General features: G+C 42.3%; 1 protein-coding gene across 8 annotated transcripts in view; it reads right to left on the bottom strand.

Annotated features, from left to right (window-relative positions):
- The window catches only part of adamts12 (ADAM metallopeptidase with thrombospondin type 1 motif, 12), a 69965-nt gene that overhangs the window by 31743 nt on the left and 32595 nt on the right, over positions 1–5627 (bottom strand). The window lies entirely within an intron of this gene.

Raw genomic sequence — 5627 nt, 5'->3', positions numbered from 1 at the left:
CGGCTTTGGCAACGTGTGCGCCAACACGGACGCCGAGAAGATCTTCTCCATCTGCACCATGTTCATCGGCGGTATGCCGGACGCCTCTTATGGAATAACGTGATTGGGCAGGCACACTGTTTATATCGTGGGAAAGAGGACGTGAAAAAGGGCTGTCCTCACTCAGGTCTGCATGGAGCTGGAGGGGGCGTGGCCTCCAGCTCCGGCTGAAAATCGGGAGATTTTCAGGAGAACATTTGTCCCGGGAGGTTTTCAGGAGAGGCGCTGAATTTCGGGAGTCTCCCGGAAAATTCAGGAGGGTTGGCAAATATGCCCTTAGCAGACACCAGTTTGTAATTGTTCAAGAGCAAACTGAATCAACAGCGCAACTGATGGTTTCGACGATTTTGCCTCCATTTCCTTAAGATTGTACGAGCACAACAAGATACATATTATAAAAAATCAACAATGGCTAATAATATTGTTATTTTAAGTACCGAATGTACGCAATGATTGAGATAACTACAGTTAAGGACGACAGCGCCTATATTTGGTTTGATCCTTTATGTAAATTAGCCTTGCGGTCATTTGTCCAGTACGTGCATTATAGGCTGCTCAGCACAATATGGTTAATTCAACTATAAGCCGACAATAATAAGAAAGAAGAAGAAATAAAAGTACACTGCAAAGAAAAAGTAAAGAATGGTTTAACAGTGGTTAACTTATTTTTATATTTGTGTGAGATTTGTGTGACTGTGGAGAATGTTAGAATATTATTTAAAACACTGATTGTACATTTATTTAAAGGTCATGACTCTTGATTAGAGAGATTAAAACCATTATAATTGATGTTTTGCGAAGAAAGTTTTGAACCAAATGGTCAAACAGTGTCACAGAACATGTGTTTGACCTTGGTGGGTCCGCTGGATTGTTTTTTGCATCAGATATGGGGAAAAACTTGACTGTTGATTAGGAAATTGTTCTTTGGTTACAAGCTCTAATGGACTCATCCACAAGGCATGCAAGCTGAAAATTCCCCTGCCATGTGGGGTGGGGGCAGTTCCCAGACGCTGTGTGCAGCACAAAACACAGCTGATTTCACGATGCTCACTCTCTCTGTGTGAACACATTCTCATGTCAGCAAATAAAGCTATACTCATTCCCCTTCCAAGACAGAACACACAATGCAGTGCATCCGGCAATTATTTACAACACTTTTTACACATTTTGTTACGTTAAAGCCTTATTCCAAAATGGAATATATAAATGTTTGTCCTTAAAATTCAACACACAATACTCCATAAGACAATGTGAAAAGTTTTTGTTTTTTTTGCTAAATTATTAGAAATTTAAAAAAAATAATCACATGTACATAATATTCACAGCCTTTGCTCAATACTTTGTTGATGCACTTTTGGCAGCAATTACAGCCTCAAGTCTCTTTGAATACAATGCCACAAGCTGCGCACACGTATCTTTGGGCAGTTTCGCCCATTCGTCTTCGCCAAGTCCTCTTTGCAGCACCTCTCAAACTGAATTTGTTTTTCAACTAAGATGTCTCTGAACATTGCTGCATTCATCTTTGTCAAGTCAGGAGGGTGATCAAAAACCAAATGGTCACTCTGTCAGAGCTACGGCATTCATCTGTGGATAGAGGAGAACCTTCCATAAGGACAACTGTCTCTGCCGCAATCCACTAATCAGGCCTGTATGGTATCGTGGCCAGACGGAAGTAATTTCTTAGTAAAAAGTTTGCCAAAATGCACCTGAAAGACTCTCAGACCATGAGAAATTCTTTGGTCTGAAGAGACAAAGATTGAACTCTTTGGCGTGAATGTCAGGCTTAATGTTTGGAGGAAACCAGGCACCGCTTATCACCAGGCCAATACCATACCTACAGTGAAGCATTGTAGTGGCATCATAGTGCTGTGGGGATGTTTTTCAGTGACGGGAACTGGGAGACAACTTAGGATAGAGGGAAAGAAGGTGACTTCCGGGTAAGCATGGTCGGTGCAAGACATGCGTAGCGATGGCTCCATGAAAATGTGACCTTTTTTATATCTTATTGCCACTTTTACTAATTCCAGCCGTCAACGCTACCATACTTTTTACTGACCTGTTGTATGTAGCTTATTTTTTTTGGATTGTGCCTGCGAATTCCGCGATGTCTGGCCGAAGGAAATCCGACAAGCCAGGATGTACATCTCCGGATCCAGATACCATGGAGAAGTCGGTCATCGACTCGGCCCTTTGTAAATGGATAAGTCAGAAGATGGACAAAATGCCATCCGACATCCTTGACAATTTTAAATCCGTTGTCAGAGAGGAGATACTAACGAGCTAATTGAACTCCGCACTAGCGTCAACAAGCTAACTGCCACCGTGGATCTCCTCTCTAAAAAAATGCGATGATCTAGAGGGCCGCTCGAGGTGGAATAATGTCTGAGTGGTGGGCCTCCCGAAGGGCTGTGAGGGCCCCCGTACGACTGAGTTCGATGCTCAGTTCTTGCAGGAGGTTCTGAAACTTGACAACAAGGCTATGTTGGACCGTGCCCACCGGACCCTCCGTGCCAGGCTTAGAGACGCCAAACTTTCACGGCTACTTGTTGTACGAGTGAATTTATTTCAAGTCTGGAACCAGATTCTGAGAAGGGTGGGTGAAGCTTCTCTGCTATCCTATATGGGCAAGAGGATTTACATTTTCCCAAATTTCCCCCGGCTGTGGCTCAGAAGTGAGCGGCCTTTTGCTGCGGTGAAAAAGAGGCTACATTCATGTCCCAAAGTGAGGTTTGGTCTACTCTTTCTGGTGACTTTGCGGATCACTTTATCCAACGGCCAGACTCACAGATTCGATGATCCAACAAAGGCAGTGGACTTTGTTGACAAAAACATTAAAATTGGAGTTGTCCCGGATTTGATCTAGCAGGCATGCTAGCAGGCCGTTGCCATTTTGTACCAAAAAAATACTTAGCAGTCATCCCAACAGAACACAGGAACTATACCATCTAAATAAAGTAGAACATAATTGATAAGAAAGGCAAGATATCTCACGCTTTTGGTATCTGTAGTCTTTTAGCTCCAAAATGGCAACGGCCTGCTAGCATGCCTGCTAGATCAAATCCGGGACAACTCCCATTTTAATGTTTTTGTCGACAGTCTTGTTGACTATTTTGCCGGTTGTATATCGGTCTTCTTCATATATATTTGCACACTCGATTAAAGGAATAGGTTTTGATAGTAAGCTGTAATTAAACAGCCTCTTTCATCGTATTCAAACATATACCTTTGTCCAGTGGTTCTCAACCTTTTTTCAGTGATGTACCCCCTGTGAAAATTGTTTTAATTCAAGTACCCCCTAATCAGAGCAAAGCATTTTTGGTTGAAAAAAGAGATAAGGAAATAAAATACAGCACTATTTCATCAGTTTCTGATTTATTAAATTGTATAACAGTGCAAAATATTGCTCATTTGTTGTGGTCTTTCTTGAACTATTTGGAAAAAAAGATATAAAAATAATTAAAAACTTGTTGAAAAATAAACAAGTGATTCAATTATAAATAAAGATTTCTACACATAGAAGTAATCATCAACTTAGAGTGCCTTCTTTGGGGATTGTAATAGAGATCCATCTGGATTCATGAACTTAATTCTAAAAATTTCTTCACAAAAAAAGAAATCTTTAACATCAATATTTATGGAACATGTCCACAAAAAATGTAGCTGTCAACAGTGAATGTTGCATTGTTGCATTTCTTTTCACAGTTCTTTTTGACAGACATTTAAAAAAAAATCTCACGTACCCCTTGGCATACCTTCAAGTACCCCCAGGGGTACGCGTACCCCCATTTGAGAACCACTGCCTTAGTCCATCTTATTTGCTAACTTCATGTGACATTTTGGGCGCCGACCGCATTGTTTGTCAGTGTAGAACAGGTGCAATGGTTGTTTTTTGTGAGGCAGGAATGCTTCTGCCAGAGCTTCGGGGCGGGATTATGGAAGCCACTGTTTGGTTTTTCTTTTTTTTGCATCACTCAAGCTTATTTTGTTTTGTTTTACCACAGACTTGCATTTTTGTATACTGTATATTTGATGTTTGCATATTTTTGCTATGACCCAGCAAAATCGAACAGCGACATCCGGCAGGTGTGGCATTAGGTTTGCCAGTTTTAAATGCTAAGGGCTTAATAATTCTATAATAAGCAGTAATTTAATACATTATCTCCGTCATGTGGGCGCCCAGTTAATCTTCTTGCAGGAGACTCACCTTAAACCTTCTGATCACTTCAGGCTGAGTATAGGATGCATTGGGCAGACCTACCACTCATCATTTCCAGGCAAATCGAGGGGAGTTGCTATTTTACTACATAAATATTTTCCTTTCGTACACTCAAATAGTATGCCTGATGCCAATGGGAGGTATGTTATCGTCACTGGCCATATTTCAAACACCCACAGTAGCCCTTCTAAATGTTTATGCTCCCAAGTATGACGATGACATCTTTTTCAGACCGCTTTTTCTGAATCTCCATGACTTGTCACTGTACTATTTAATACTAAGAAAAGACTTTAACTGTTGGCTTGATCCTCGGCTTGATCGCTCATCACCCAAAACTTGCCCACCGTCAAGGTCCGCTAAGGTAATTCAGTCTATTATGGAAGAATTTTCTGTTTCAGATGTCTGGCGCTTTTTTTATCCCTCGAGAAGGCTATATTGTCACGGCGCGGTCTCGAACCCACAATCCTCCCGCAGCAAGTTCCAACACTCTGTCTGGCAGCCTGCCAGGACACGCCCCCGCACGCACCGAGCGCTTCACGCTCACGCTTCACGCTCACGCTTCACGCTCACGCTTCACGCTCACGCTTCACCGCAGCTGCAGACTGTCAGCAATCTGCGCACCTGGCAGCAATCAGGAGGACAGCATAAAAACCAGTCACTCCTTGGAACCTACGCCGGAACGTCGTTAACTCTCTGTAGTAAGCATTACGTCTCTGGCTTACCTCTTGTTGTCCTCTGCCTTGTTCTCCGTGTCCTTTTGTCTTGTTGTCTCATGTCCCTTGTCTCCCTCGCAGTGCCTGCCTTGTTCCGTATGCTCGAGCTCTGTACCTCAACCTCCATCCAGATTTTGGACTGCCTCCCTCGATCTTCGACCCTTGCCTGGACACGGACCTTGTCGCTTCTCTCCTGCTCTCAACCTCCTGCCTGTCCCCGGACTTCCTTTGTGCCTCGCCCTCTTGGACTGACGAAGATTCCATCCGTCACGCACGTACAACATCCTCTTGTATTATTTACATGGTTAATTTCACACTTAATCCTGCAACCAACACATAGAGTAGCATAGACCTCCCACACAATCATCAAAGGTTACAATAAACCTGGTAACCTGAGCTTCTTCGTGGTGTCGTCTCCTTCCACCCCTCATGTACATAACAGATATTCCTTCTTCTCTAACGTTCATCACACTTTCACCAGCATTGACTACTTTCTAGTTGATAATAAATTACTTTAATTTACAAACCCCGTTTCCATATGAGTTGGGAAATTGTGTTAGATGTAAATATAAACGGAATACAATGATTTGCAAATCATTTTTAACCCATATTCAGTTGAATATGCTACAAAGACAACATATTTGATGGCCAAACTGATA

The sequence above is a fragment of the Entelurus aequoreus genome, linkage group LG17 (genome assembly GCF_033978785.1).
Source record: "Entelurus aequoreus isolate RoL-2023_Sb linkage group LG17, RoL_Eaeq_v1.1, whole genome shotgun sequence".
Lineage (NCBI taxonomy): Eukaryota > Metazoa > Chordata > Actinopteri > Syngnathiformes > Syngnathidae > Entelurus > Entelurus aequoreus.
This window is presented reverse-complemented; position numbering and strand designations above follow the sequence as displayed.